We start from the raw sequence: 15,830 nt of genomic DNA, 5'->3' as shown, positions 1-15,830 counted from the left end.
ATTTTATAAGAACTACAGAGTGTAGTAAGCACATTCATGCCATAAGGTAAAGGAAGAATGGAGGTGAGCTAGACCATTGCGACGAGACAGAGGAAGCTGATTCATCATCTTCTCCAATGGCTTTTAGATAACTTGGGACAGACCCAGATGCATAGCAGAGCTCCTGCAGTGGCACAGAGGAGGCTGGCAGAGAAGACAGCACAGGACAGAGGTCAAATGAATGGAGTGGGGGGATCACGTCTGTTCTCCAGGCAGAATTCAGAGCACAAAATGGCTGCCCATCTTGTCCCTGAATTCTTTTTCCTATAAACCCCACATGGCTCCTCATGTCCAAGGACAGAGCCAGAGAGCTGATCCACAAGGTAGAAACAACTGGTTGAGCAGGTCCTCAAACCTAAAGTGAAAGTAAGGAGGTTGACTCGTCCTGCACTTCGCCCAGGGAGAGCACAATGCAGGGATTCCTTCAGGTGATGACAGAGGAAGGAACTGAGGATGCTTCGCTTGGAGAAGAGGTCAATTTGAGGCAAAGAGGGAAGCTTCAAACATGTAAAGGACTAAGACACGGTGAAGAAAAGTGGTTACTTCTCCTTAACTAGAGTGAATGCAGCTCTCATTGTCCCTGGGCCAGTACTGGCTTTCGTCTGTTGACCCAGGGCCAGTTTGGCATTCGTCATGTTGGAAGTATTTTTATTAAAACCGCATTAAGATAACTCAGAATGGGTTTGGTAGACTTCTGTTGTGTACTTCCAGCTTCGGCCATGATTCTCATTTAGCCTTTCGTAAGACCCACATGCAGGAAGCATATATCCAACTTCAACAGGTGGTTTCGAACTGAAAGATGATTGACAATCCATCTCTCTTTTCCTGACCCTTTCCAGGGGCAAAGTGACTAATACCGCCCTTTCAAGAACAGCGTGCAGGGTGCTCACTTGCTCATGTGACAAAAGATACTCAGGTACAAACACTCAGGAAAAACTCCTTCCCATCTCAGGTGTGGGAGAAGTCGTCAGCATTGCTTCCTCTACTGGTGACACGGTGAATGCGCCAGGTAGACTAGCCAGTGAGACCTCTAGATGCACAAAGAGCCAGCCCCCAGATCTCCCATGAGTGAGAAACGTGGGAAATTAGAAGCAGACTTTGGACGGTTCTGCCCTAGAGTGCGACATAGAAAGTAGTCTGAATACTCTCACTCAGGTGATTTTGTCATTCATTGTATGGAGTTTTATTATTAGGTAATGCTTTTTTATTTTGTAATAAACCTTTTAGCCGCAATGATTTTTTAGAGTGTTTATTAATAAAACACTAATCCCATTTACCATCTGCCTTGGGGGCTATAATGATATCACTGGCCACATAAAAACCTGAAGACACAAATCTCTGAAAAGCATCAACATCTACTTCAAAAGTTATTTTAAGAAGACTGTGCCCAGGCCGGCCCAGTGGCATAGTGGTTAAGTTTGAGATCTCCTTCTGCAGCCTGGGTTCACGGGCCCAGATCCCAGGCGTGGACCTACACACCACTTGTCAAGCCATGCTGTGGCAGCGTCCCACATATGAAATAGAGGAAGATGGGCACAGACGTTAACTCAGGGCCAATCTTCCTCACCAAGAAAAAGAAAAAGAAGGCCATGCTCAAAGATAAAGATTGAACAACACTTTCAGCTGCAGAAGATCTATCTATCTATCTATCTCTCTGTGAGGCATGACTTTTTATTTAGATCAAATGACTGTTCTTCTAAATTAATTCCACTTATTTTATATTCCAAATATTTCTGTGCATATACCAAAAGTAAAGAGAAAGCTCTGTGGATTGACTCTATAAGCAGAAAAACTTCCCAATTAAAAATTGTCAGTTTTACATTTAGTGTCATCACTGAAGTTTCAAAGAGAAAATCATTTCATTCCAATAATAGCTCCAACATTTCGACCCATCTCATGAAAAAGTTTAACAGTGAAAATTAAAATTTCTATGGTGGAAATACAATTATTGAAATATGATGTCCTGGTCAAAGCAATAGTCTTACTAAATTAATGAACCTGTGGAGAGAAAAGCTGAAAAGAAAAGCCTGATAAAGTCCATGTGTTCTAATCCTGCTGTGTCCATGGCTGTCCTGATAAGTCTAATGGATTTCTTAGCGGCAACTATATATATATATATAGTTGTTTCGTTTTGTATATATACATTTATATAAAACATATGGAGCAGAAATGACTTAGAATTGGTCATGGTACAGACATAATTCATAAATAAGTTGTAATATTCTACCAATAAAAATAGAAGTATAGGGGCTGGCCCCGTGGCCAAGTGGTTAAGTTCGCGCGCTCCGCTGCAGGCGGCCCAGTGTTTCGTTGGTTCAAATCCTGGGCGCGGACATGGCACTGCTCATCAGACCACGCTGAGGCAGCGTCCCACGTGCCACAACTAGAAGGACCCACAACAAAGAATATACAACTATGTACCGGGGGGCTTTGGGGAGAAAGAGGGAAAAAATTAAAAAAAATCTTTAAAAAAAAAAAAAAAAGCTCCTTTATAAAAAAAAAAAAAATAGAAGTATAATGGTAACATTTTACAAAGGTTTTTATTTATATACCTGCTTAGAATAATTGAACTTGAAGAAAGTTTAATGAAGTTGATGTAAAATGAAACACAAGTAGTGAAAATAAGTGTGAAAATGCTCTGAAGACTGTCCAGTGCAACACAGATGTGAGCTGTAATTATTGCTGAATTGAACTATATACTTATGTCTTTAATGTACCCCGTACTTGGTCATTCGTTACACATACAGCTGTTCTGTATACTCCACGATTTGAGTGTTTCAGGTTCAGGTTTCCAGATTTCTGTGTCTTGGGCTGGGCACACCTTACTTTGCATTAACTTGTATTTACTTTTGTGAAGTCTTCCTTCCACAGAAGCATGCTCTACCGCCCAAACATTGCTGACCGGAATCTTCTGGTAAGGGTCCCATTCGCATTTTCCAGCTCAGCCCTCGCAGCGTTTAGATCAAGGTTGAGAACTCAGAGAGCTCTCGGGAGACAAGGCTGGCTGTGCAAAGAGACATTCTTCCCCCTTCAGTAAGAGTAAAGTCTCAAATCTGTAGGATTTTTTCCTATAAAGGGTAAGCCCCATTCTGTGCTCCTTCATGGTCCCTGCCTCCTACTCTTCCCCAACAAGATGAAGTTTTATTATGACCAGAGCTCAACAAACAAAACTAACATGCCTCAAATGCATCGAAGCCTAAGAGTACTTCTCAATATGACAGAAGTTCAGATCCACTGGTACGCCCAGCAGCTTTTGATCCCAAGAAAGATAGAAACCTGTGCCTTGATATCTACTTCTTTCCGCTCCCTTCAATTGCGCTGGGGTCCTTTTATCATTATTTTAACGTTTCTTTGCACAAACGGCTGAGAGCCTTCCTCTGTGCCCTTGAGAGCTGATCTGAACCACCCACGGAGTATAGGGTGTGAACTTGCAATTATTTCCTGCGAATGTTCTGTGAATGTGTTGAAACCAAGCATGAACATTTCCAGCCAAACTGCAGCTTTTTTCAGGATGTTTACAGCATCCCAAGTTCTGGAAACAGGGAGCCTTAGCAGTTTCTCACACAAAAACCATGCAGGCTCAACTTGCAGAGGTAGAGGTTGCCAGTTCCCACATTCATGATTAATGTTGAAATCGTAAATTATAAATAGTATTTGATCAACCAGCACTCCTCTTCCATCCCACACAATGGTTACAACAGAAAACTTCCACAACAATTCTAAGGACAAAAGGGGCTCCCACTGTCTCCTGATACACACTTCACTGGGAAAATATTTGTGAAACTATTATCGATGTATGGCTCGTGTTCCCTGGCTGCCATCCCAACATTATGGTGTGAGGGGAGGGGAAAGTAAATGCCACCAATGATGGTGAGGAAGGCTCCACCAGACAGGAAGAGAAAATGGAGAGCCGTCACTTCCAAATCCCAGTGGAATATGGGGAGGAGAGGTCAAATGCCCATGACATCACTTGTCCCCGCTGAAGTGGGACTCTGGGAGTAGCAGGCATGACAGAAACGTTGAAACAGACAGATATGGGGAAGCGCAAGAGCTTTTGGTAGGATTTGTGATTGACACGCTTCCCCGGGCACAGCTTGGGAAGTCCGGGAGGCCGCAGGCAGGGCCCCATCCTGAGCAGCATGGGAACCAAGTGCAGCACCGGAAGAGGGAGGAGTCTAAACTGAGGAGCCCTGGCAATGCTCCTGGCTTCCCAAGGCCTGGGCAAGGCATGCAAGGCATCTGGGACCACTCTCCTGCTCCAGAGCAGCGGTCAGAGATCAGAGCGGGCCTGGGGAGGATTGCAATCAGGACCAAATGACTGCTGCATTCAAGGACAAACCATGACTGCAAAACCATGAATTCGGTATTGGGGGCCTGACCTCCAAGGGGCCAGATAGGCCCATCTCCAACACTAGTGCAGGGAACAGAGCAGATCAGGCACGGCACAGTGAAGACCAGTGAGGAGCCAAAGAATGCTGCATGGGTCTGAAACTCCCATCTCTCCCCTGCTGACGTGAAGTCACACACCTTGATCCGTCTAGGCGCCATCTTAGAGGGGCATGGGTCAGGGATGGGAATCTAAAAGATGGAACATTTACCCAAAGGGGACTATGTCATCCAAGAGAGACTATTTAAGCCTGGAAGAACTGGGATAGCACAAACTGGCAAGTTTAAAGTTAATTTCCACACCTCCCCCTAACTACCACCACCCAGCTGAGTGCGGTCTGGTAAGGAAGATCACATCAGTTTTAGAAAACACAGAAACTCCATTCTCTTTGCACATCTGTGTGAGGCATGTGAATTTATCACACCACTACCCACAGGCCTCAGCGCTCCTTTGCCATCATCCGGTTCTAAGATACTCAATTTATTTCAATTTTTTTTCAATCCCAACATAAGATTTCCTTTTTTCTGCTGGGTCTTATCTCATCAAGATGTACCTGAGAAAATTTCCAGAGCTAGAAAAAGATGCCCCAAAACCCTGAATGCTGCCCTGACAAAGCCAATGGAGAGACATCCCCAGCCTGCCCACCATGGGGTCTCCAGGCCCCAAGGACTTAAGAACATCACAGAGGGAGGAAGAAGTGTGTGCATGCGGGGTTCCAGCTGCTGGTGCCAAAGGGCTTTTATAGTCATCCACTGAAACATCCGTAACCAGACTAGGGGGCTACAGGAGCATCCAGTGTTAAGGGAGGTCTTTAAATTTCCCCATCCTATTGGTCCTAAATGAAACACACATCCCCTCTCAATCTGTAGCGCTTCAAACAATGGCAGTAGACAGACCCAGCAGTAGGAGGCTACGGTGAACCACACCTGCACACACACGTAGCAGTCATCTGTTACACGGCACCCTGCTCCCCACCGTCACCATAGCCCACCATCACCAAGGCAACAAGGCAAATTTGTCCCCTCCTTCATTCCACCTGCACAATCTCCTGCCTGAGATTCCACATCACCCTTTGGTAAATTATTTCCTTCATCCAAGCTCGCCCTTGATGTTCCATTAATCTCCTCACACTCTTTTTAGAAAGAGGAAGTGAGTGAATAAACATTTCATTTTTATAAAACTGAAAACCACTCAGGTTAACCTGGGACAGGGGGAGGAGGGCAGAGCAAGCGCCTTTCTCCAGGCAGTCCGGAGACCCGCAGAGACGCCTCCGTGTCTGCCTTCCCCGTGCCTTCCACGGCTGTGGTCAAGCCTGACTTGGCTCACAATTTCCTCTGCTTCCCTCTGTCCAGGGCCTGTCATTGTTTCAGATTTGGTTGTTCAGGCCTGAGACCTCTTTCTCTGTCATGATGTGGCAAACTTTGTCTTTAGCCTCACTCTCATGGCAGCAGCCAACGTCCACCTTCCTTGTGTGCTCTCCTGGGCAGCGTGCCCCCATGAGAGAACACACACAGCTATACCCTGGCTTCATGTTTTATAGTTTTAGTTCTTTCTTCATTTCTGGCTTGTAAAATGACTCCCTTCTCTCACATCTCAGGAAATAATTAGCACCTGGGAGGTCTGTTATTAAAAAATGAAAAGAAAGGCATGCTCCTTCCAGATCATTTTCTTCCTCCTTGAGGCCTCACATTCACTGGATGAAAAGTCCAGGGCACACTGATTATATTTCCCAGAGCTGTTGCCTTCATTTTTTACTTCTAGAAATTTCTTTTAAAATGTTCTATCAATATTTAACGATAGCAATTATCTTTAACTGGCAAAAGTGCCTTCCATTATATAAGGCAGAAGGACAACATTTGTAGAGTCCTTGTATAAAGATTCTTGTTCCACTACATCCACTAAGGGGAAAAAAATGTAATGAATAATTAGCTACCTAACATTGTTGTCGGGAATGATAACATGGTCAGCAAGGACTTCCATCAATGCGCAGAGTCCGTCTGGTGAGGATGCGCCACCAGTGTTTGCACACACTGTCCACTCCAGCCCACTCCCGATGCAGGCCCCAGCACCTATGTCCAGCCTGGTTACACCGCCTCCTGTTGACCTTGCAGCAAGGCTGAGAAATGAGACCTGAAATCCTGAGCAGGGCACAAGGTTTTCTAAAGGGAAACATCAGTGACAAGCCCAGCCCTCAGCCCAGCATGTCACTGCTCACATGGAGGAGCAGCCTGGACCCCAGCGCCATCCTCACAGGCTCTGTGAACTCTGGCCACTGGCCTGACTTCTCCAAGACTCTTCCCCAGGACTCCTCATGCAACTTCCACCAACACAGTTTAAAAGAAGCTGAGTTTCATATGAAAAATAGATTGAGCATTTATCTTCCTAAATACTTCTAGAACTCTGACCTAACAAAGATGTTCATAAAAATTATTGATTAAAAAAATTCGAAGCTTACCTTCTTAGCACCACAGCTGACTGGGTCTCCCACCCACAAGTGCCACAAGTACACTGAGGCCGCTCTCTGCCTGGACTCACTGTTCTGTCCCACGTGGCGTTTTCTGCCATTGCAGCCCCTTCTCTGAAGAATGCAGCTCTCCCTGGAAAGGGGGTAAAGAAGACCAAGAAGTTGTCACCTTACCTGTTGTCACCACTTCCGGAACATGGCAGAAAAGTTCTTCATGAACATCCCTGAGGTTTTCTTCTAGTATCATCCTAAACCTGGAATCCAGAATTTATATGCTTTGCACTGGGTTTATGACGTATTTTCTACTCAAGGATATCTCTGTTGTTACTAAAATGACAGTCTCTACCACAATGACATTTTGTTGCTCGTCTCTGTAACTAAAAGACTATGGATCATCTCTAGGAGAATTAGGTGATAAAATTCAGCGGGCAACAACTCAGCCAGCTAGAAGAGTGAAGCAAGCTTCAACCAATCACAGCCAGGATTCAGTTGGCTGGGGAAAGGTAGCAGGCCTTAGTTCAGATGCCCCACTATTGGTTTGATGTCTGTGAGAAAAACATTGCTCATGATCTTGAAGGATTCTTGCCCCAAATGGCTGCATGTTAAAGAATACAAGGAAGCAAAGAGTTGTGTAGGTACCAGAACTTGGTGCAGAATACAATGTGTCAAAAGGAACAGAATCACACGGCCAGTGGGGTGGAGCAGAAAACTATAGAGCGTCTCGCCTGGCAGGAAAGGAGACAAATGCCAAGAGCAACTCAGACATGAAGCGGCAGACAAGGAAGTTTGTGTGAACGCGTCTCGTCCTCTGAGAGAGAGCAGGAAGCAGTTTTACTCTGAATGGAAACGAGTCTGTATGACCCTGAACCCTTTCTCTGTATAACGTTGGTCCTGAAACTAACCCTTACCTTCACTAAAAATGAAAGTTTAAAATTTGGCAATACTTACTCAAGTGTCTCCCCCAGCTCTACATTTTTTTTTATTACTTACAAAATAATTGCTTTTCATTAAATGTGATATGTTACTAAAGATTATCAAGTTATGGTTTAAATTTATAACTCAATCTGCCACCTTAAAAGAAAATTAACAGCTGAATTGAGGTTTACAAAATTGAAGGAAGATGAGGTCAGCCCAGAGTCGTAGCGGTTAAGTTTGTGCACTCAGCTTTGGCAGCCTGGGGTTCACCGGTTCAGGTCCCAGGTGCAGACCTATGCACTGCTTCATCAAGCTATGCTGTGGCAGGTGTCCCAAGAATAAAGTAGGGGAAGATGGGCACAGATGTTAGCTCAGGGCCAATATCCCTCAGCAAAAAGAGGAGGATTAGTGGCGAATGTTAGCTCAGGGCTAATCTCCCTCAAAAAAAAAAAAAATTGAAGGAAGAGAGGGAGGAGAAAAGAGATTGGAAACAACCCGCTTGTCTAAAAGTAGGGAAATGGTCATCTAAACAATGGAATATTTATAGGGCCATTAAAGTCATTTTCACAAAAAAATATTTTATGTTATGGGGAAATGTTCATGATATAATAGCAAGCAAAAAAATAAAACAGGCAATAATACATTATAAGACAAATTTTCTGAAAATAAAACAACTTAGCCTTAGTAAAAATACCCCGAACTATTAACTGTTTTTTCCATTGACGGTATAATATAGGGATTTTTATCTTCTTTATATTTTTCTGTATTTTCTACAATACATACATGTAACTTTTATATTCAGAAAAAGGATGTTTTTTAAGAGAATATCTCAAACATAAGAGAGTTGATCAGGGATTTTAGAGTATAAAAAGAGGAGTTAGAGGAGCGAAGAGGCAAACATCGACAGTGACAGTGACCTTCCAAGTCTTATCTGGGGTCTGACCCTGGAGGTGACCCTGGCTGATAGAGGACAAGCACAGCAGGCCGCCACTGCCCGCTTCTCTGGGAACTCAGATTATAAACAATGCTTCTTTTGTTGTTTTTTCATTCTCTACATTGTTGCTAGAAAGTTCATGTCAGATTCAGATGTATCTGAATTAAGTGGGTAAAATGTATAACCCATAATTATCTCCTACTCTGGCCATGTTTTATGATTTTCTGCAATAATCAAAACAAGTTTTACAAGCATAGAAGTTTAGTTTTCTAACAAGACAATTTGACAAGCAAGACAGTCCCCATCGCTTTCTATTGTGCGGAAGAAAAATCCAGTGAAGAAATCGGCCCCTTATGGTGGAGAACAGAGAGCTTAACCAATTTTAATCTTTCTCAACAGTCTTCAACTTGGTTGATTGTTCAACTATCCAAAGCCCTTCATTTGGTTTATTAGATCATAAATCTAATTTAATAGCACACAGAAACCAAGGAATTCTAGGTCCAAGTAGATTGTTTGCTAGTTTTCCTTTAATTAAAGATGCTTTCCTTCTTAAAGGAAACTGATACTTCTGGTTATATATTTTCTTTCTCAGAGAGGGAGCTTATCTTTTTCTATCCACAGCTTACCTGTTGGCAACAGCAGGACCCAGGTGTATTAGACAGTAGCCTTCTAGCTGTGGTGTTCAAGGTACTGGAGGCATCTGTGAACACATTTTACATAGGGAAGGGGAGTTTTGGTTAATATAGTAGGTCAGTGAGGTTGAGGAGGGTTAAGATGCTTCTACTGGACTTTTCAGAACTATTTGGCCTTAGTATCTCTGCACAGAACTTGACCCCCGTACCCTTCCCTTCTTCGGAGCGCCAACATTTCTCCAAAGTCCAACACTTTCAGCCCTCAAGATTTAGATTCCTCCTCAATATTTATCTGTGTTTTCCCAAAGCCTAACAGAACTCATTCCCTAAACAGAAGCTTATTGAGCACCTCCAACTTAACAGGCACTGCAGTAGGTGCCGGTTCGAAGGCACTGAAGAGAGACTCAGGTCGTATTCTCATAAAACTTTCATTCAATAGGGAGAAATAGATGAGGAAATATATAAACCCAATTCCAACTGATGTAAGATCAATGAGGAAAATAAAACGGAATAATGGAACAGAAAGTGGTGAGGGTGAGTAGTTAGACTGCGAGGCCAGGGAAGGTTACACTGAGGTGAAGAAATCTACGTGCAAACAAGGAGCCGCCATGAAAAGAGCAAAGGAGGATCTCACAAAGAGAAGAAGTGTAAGTTCAACAGGCCTGAGGCAGAGTCAGTTTGGTTTGTGAGACGAACAAGCAGGGAGCCAGCCTGGTTGGAAATTAGGGAGGGGAGCACCAGACGACATTAGAAAGATGGATTGAAGCCAAATCATGTAAGATCTTGTAAGAAGGAATGAGGATGGGAAAATACCAAAGGCCACAGTATCTTTGCCCGGAAAAGTTACCATCTGATCTACAAGACTTCAGGAAGACGATCCCTCCTTTGATATGAGGGGCGTTGAAGAGACCTGGTCTATAGCATCACTTCCAGCCCCAGTGCTGGGGTTTCCTATCAGACATAGCTCCAGCATCTCTCCAGGACCGGGAATCAGAGGCAAGCAAGTTAGTCTCTCGGTAGTCATTTTCCATCCAAAATTCTTTGGCTTTCCCTTTCACTTTTGAAGATATCACAAATTTGGTGGTGAAGGCAGAGCCTAACCAAGATCCACAAACCCACCTGCCTATTCAGCATCTCCTCAGTACCTCAAATTTATCCACAAACCATTCCCACTCGTCCTCTGAAACCCAACTTTCTTCTAGTGTTCCTACCCAAAGAATAACACCCCCGTCTCTTCAGTTTCACAAGCCAGGTATCTGGGATTACCCAACACCTTGCACTCCCTCACCCCTATAGCCAATCCTCACCAAGTCCATTCACACGCAATGCATGACACAAGCTAGGTGCTGTGGTTAATATAAAGTAAAAGAAATGTGGCCCTACCTTGAAGAAGCTTTGGAGATGAAAACAGTAAAAGACAAGGTAGGAAAAGCACATGAATATTAGAAGTAGTCAGAGGAGGGAGAGATTCATTCCTGAAAGATGGGGGCAAAGATAAGAAATATCATCCAAATCCTCAATGTTTATTTATGCCTTTCTTCAATCTCCTAAGAGATGTTATTTTATATCCTACTCAACACTTTAGCTTTCCAAAATGAAAAGCTAATTCTTTTTTTTTTTTAAAGATTGGCACCCTAGCTAACATCTGTTGCCAATCTTCTTTTTTTTTCTGCTTCCTCCCAAAGCCCCGCATTACATAGCTGTATACTCTAGTTGCGAGTGCCTCTGGTTGTACTTTGTGGGACACCACTTCAACATGGCCTGACGAGTGGTGTCATGTCCGCACCCAGGATACAAACAGGCAAAACCCCGGGGCCACCAAAGCAGAGTGCGCGAACTTAACTACTCGGCCACAGGGCTGGCCCCAGATCTAATTCTTTAATCTATTAATCTATATATTGGACCAAAGTACAAAAACGTGAAATGGAAAAAAATTAAGCACTTTCCTTTTTAAACTTTAGCCAATACGTTCATTCTTCTCCTACCCAAAGCCGCTTGGAATGCCACTGGAAGATTGGGACACCAGCTGTCACTCTGCTCTAAACTTGCTGTGTGAGCTGGTCAGCTTGGGCTGCCATAACAAAATAGTATAGACTGGGTGGCTTAAACAGACATTTCCTTTGTCACGGTTCTGGAGGCTGAGAGCCCAAGATCAGGGTGCCAGCAAGGTCAGGTTCTGGTGAGAGCTCTCTTCCTGGCTTGCAGATGGCCCGTGACAAGGAAAACCTCACTGTTTTTTCCTTTACTCTCACACTTAAAATACTCCTGACGCTGCATGTGTGGGTTTTTTCCCCACATCTACCAATTCTCCAACACCAGCTAAGTGTCCTGCCATTCAGTTCAATTCCGACGCTAACAGCAGTCGGTGCAGACCCTGCAGGATAAAGGCTCAGTCCCACAAGACTGCCACCCACTTTAGATGCCAGTTGCAAATAGTAGGTCTCCGAGTTACCTACAACTTCTGTCTGACTCAGCTACAAATCGGAGGTTCCTATGACCCCCCTCCTCAGGTTTGACAATTTGCCAGAGCTGCTCACAGAACACAGGAAAACAGTTTACTTACTACTGTCAACTTACTACAAAGGATATTTTAAAGGCTACAAATGAACAGTCAGATGAAGAGATACATAGGTGAGATCTGGAAGGGTCCCCAAAGCTGCTGTACCCATGAGGTTAGGATGGGCCACCTCCCAGCATGTAGATGTGTTCACCAACCCAGAAGCTCTCTGAACTATGTGCTTTGGGGATTTTTATGGAGGCTTCATCACATAGGCATGAACAATTATTCACTCAATTTCCAGCCTCTAGCCCCTCTCAGGAGAATGAGGGAGGGGGTCCTGCAATTTCCAAGCTTCTAATCATGGTTTGGTCTTTCTGGGAACCAGGCCCCATCCAGGAGCCTACCAAGAGTCACCTCATTAGAACAAAAGACGCTCTATCACCCAGGAAATTCCAACAGATTGAGTTGCTCTGTGCCAGGAACTGGGGACAGAGACCAATATATATATTTTTTTCTATTCTTTCACAGCTACCTTCTCACTGCGTCCTCACATGGCAGAGAGAGAGGGGGAGAAAGAGATATCAGGCTTTCTGGTATCTCTTCTTATGAGGACACTAATTTCACATATCAGGGACCCACCCCATGACCTCATTTAACCTAATTACCTCTTTGTAGGCCCTATCTCCAAATACGGTCACATTGAGGGTTGGGGGCTTCAAAGCATGAATTTGGAGGGGACACAATTCAGTCCATAGCACTGTGTGACCTTGATCAAAATCAAGGCCTCTCTGGCCTTTATCCAGATCAAGGTTCAGCAACTGCAGCCCACAGGCCAAATCCAGCCTGCCTCTTGTTTTTGTATATAAAATTTTATTGGAACACAGCCACACCAGTTACTTACATATTGTCATTGACTGCTTTTGAGCTGCGACAGCAGAGTTGAAAAGTTGCAGTAATGATCTAATGGCCTGCAAAGCCTAAAATATTTACTATCTGGCCCTTTACAGAAAAAGTTTGCTGACCTCTGACCTAGATGCTCCCTTAAGACTCTTCTAGCTTTAACATTCCAGGATCTTATTCATGCCTTTAGGCTAAAACACCTTTTAGTCCAAGTCTTCAAGTTCTGCAAAAGGCTTTAGTGACCTAATGATTCTTTTAATAGGTAGTAAATGCTTACATGACAGAGGTGTTTTCATTTATCTCTCATTGTAGCTAACCTCTGACTGTTATTAAATGAGCTGAAGCAGATATGGAACAAAGTCGTTCCATGTAGTAAATGCATTTTGTATCTTTATAGCCAAATATATTCTTGTTAAATTGTTGTTTTAGGGGCTCTGTTGAGTACCTAATGTAGCAAGAAAAAACAGAGAGAGCTAGAAGTGCTCCAGCCTCACTGGTTTCCCCTCTCGGCGCCTGTGTAGCCCCTCGAATCTGCACCATAGGATTTGGCACAGAGACATGTGCCATTTTGAACTGCATGGTATTTCTGTCACTTGTGTTAGCCTGGTACCCCAAGCTGGACAGTTAGCACCTTGAGGTTAGGGATCATGCTTTCTGAATCAAAAAGCATAGAATTAAAGAGCTGGAAGAGACATTAGCAATCATAATCCAACCTTCTCGCTTCACAGATAATAAACTGAGACCCAGACAAACAGATAATTTGTCTTACTTCTCTCTAAATGTCACAGTACACATCAAGGGCTTGATTCAAAATCTGTTGCGCAGGAACTTAAAGAAGGATTAAAGAAGGAAATTAGAAAAGGAAATTTCCTGGGTCCTGACTTGAAAAACTTTGAATGGAATGTTCTAGAAAACACTCTAAAGTCTATGATGTCATGTATCTCTAACATAACATTTCCCAACATGTATTCTGTAGAGCACCAACCCCAAGAGAGGCCCAAGAAAACATGGTCCTAGAGTTAAACAGTTTGGAAAAGCCTCATACTGTGCGCCACTCAGTACAGCAAGGCTCTGAGCTCTGCAGTAAATGCAGCTGATTAACACTGAGATGCGCAAACATTGGCAACAAAACATCTTTTTTTAATAGAACATCTATCAACATTCTGAGAAAAAAGAATGAAATAAGGATTTCTCAGAAATCACTTTAAAAAAAATACTTTATATCTGGCACTAGGCAAATTCTCTCTGAGAATATTCCCCAAACCAATTTTGCACATTTACCCAAGTAATTCTCCCGTTGTGTGGCACAAATCTAAGGAGAAAAGAGGCTATCTTTCTCTTTGTAAAATCACCCTGCATCGAGCTCCAGTCCCTCCCATCACTGTGACTTGCCTGCCTCCTGAATGCACCCGGTACAAATTCTAGACTGCCCAGGAATCCAGCCATGCTCAGGGCTTTCCCTTTGAGAGTGGCAGGTAGAGGAGGTAGACAGGGAGGGGTCATGAAACCATGACCATGGAGGACTGCCATGATCATAGCAGTTGAAAACAGATGGATTTCCTAGGGAATTCCTCCTCACTGGTTTTAGTGGTATTTGAAGAAGAGCGAGCAGTTTTTTGTATGTTATAATCCTTGAGATCTCTTTTAAGGATAGAAAATCTTGGATCTGATTTCTAGTTGAATTTGATATAGCATCAGCTACAAGCCTACTCGTCTGGTACATTTCTCAAGGAGAAATGGTTTGGAAAGACTGACCAGTCTCTAAATTTTAAATGTTCATTTTAACCCCTTGAGACTGATGCTTCTAATCTTGTCCACTCACCTTCTGTCATCATTTAGCAATCCAGCGTGCAAAGAGTCCAAATAAAATCATTCTTTTGGCTTATGTTGTAAGTAGGCCACCTATTTCCTGTGCTCCTGCAGGAGATTCAAGCCCACATTCTGCCCAGTGTGACCTGCCTGCTTGTCTGGCCTGGACCTCCCACCTGTCATCACCTAACCACCCAGCATACAGTGAATCTAAACTAAGTCACCCTGCATCTCTTCTTTAGGCCCGTTTTCCATCCTTTGAGTCTGTGATTCTTTCAGAATGATTCTTTTCCCTCAGAAAGTGAAAATTCCAAAGCTACTTGAGACCCCAAATCAGGTCCATGCCAATATTTAGTAAAGCTAAACATATCCCCTCCCTACGGCAGTTGCACCCCTGAGTCAACGCCCAAGAGAACTGAGCGCGTATGTCCACCAAAGACATGTAAGAGACTGCTCATAAGCATAACAGCCACAAACTGGAAACAAGTCAAATGGCCATAAACAGATAAATAGACAAATAAATTGTGGTATATTCATAGTACGGATCTCTAAACAACAACTAAAAACAATACTACTGACACACACAACAGCACAGATCATGTTCAGTGGACAAAGCCAGACCCCAAAGAGTATGCACTGTATGGCTACATTTCATATAAACTTCAACATGAATAGTGGTAGAAATAAGAAGAATGGTTACCTCTGGTGGGGGAAGGGGAGGACTAGGAATTAACTGGAAAGAGGCCAAAAGGAACTTTGTAAGGTGATAGAAATGTTCCATTTCTTGTCTAGGGTGACGGTCACGTGGATGTGTACGTATGTAAAAATCTTTCAAGCTGTACACCTAAGACTAATGCACTTTACAGACTTTAATGTAGATATGTTACACCTCAAAAAAAAAGTGCAAAATAGAAGGAGGTATCTGCCAATATCAGTGATACTAATAGGTGACCAGTTTGCATGTGACTTCTGGCACCCTAAAGTAAAGTAAACAAAAAACTTTATGATGCTAGTTTGCTACTTCCAATTAGTCTTTTTATCAAATATATAACAGGAGCTTGATTTTGATGGTGAGATTTTGTTGCTTGGTCAGTTTATCTGTTTTTATCACTCAATTTGTCTCACAGCTTCAAATGGCCATCATCATCTTCATCCAGGGAATGACTGTATGTTCATGGCTACGTCAAAATACTTACATTTTCCATGATATATTCTTGTTCGAAGTCTGTACTCTAAACCGTGGATCCAAA

The 15,830-nt window shown here is 43.3% G+C and overlaps 1 long non-coding RNA gene across 1 annotated transcript in view; it reads right to left on the bottom strand.

Annotated features, from left to right (window-relative positions):
* The window catches only part of LOC139083406 (uncharacterized), a 347,719-nt gene that overhangs the window by 241,276 nt on the left and 90,613 nt on the right, over positions 1 to 15,830 (bottom strand). The window contains exons 2-3 of the long non-coding RNA XR_011540101.1: positions 9,366 to 9,439; positions 6,882 to 7,023 (exon numbers count right to left, since the gene is read on the bottom strand). This is a non-coding gene — a long non-coding RNA (uncharacterized lncRNA). The remainder of the gene's footprint in view (positions 1 to 6,881; positions 7,024 to 9,365; positions 9,440 to 15,830) is intronic.

This window comes from Equus przewalskii, chromosome 5, assembly GCF_037783145.1.
Source record: "Equus przewalskii isolate Varuska chromosome 5, EquPr2, whole genome shotgun sequence".
Lineage (NCBI taxonomy): Eukaryota > Metazoa > Chordata > Mammalia > Perissodactyla > Equidae > Equus > Equus przewalskii.
This window is presented reverse-complemented; position numbering and strand designations above follow the sequence as displayed.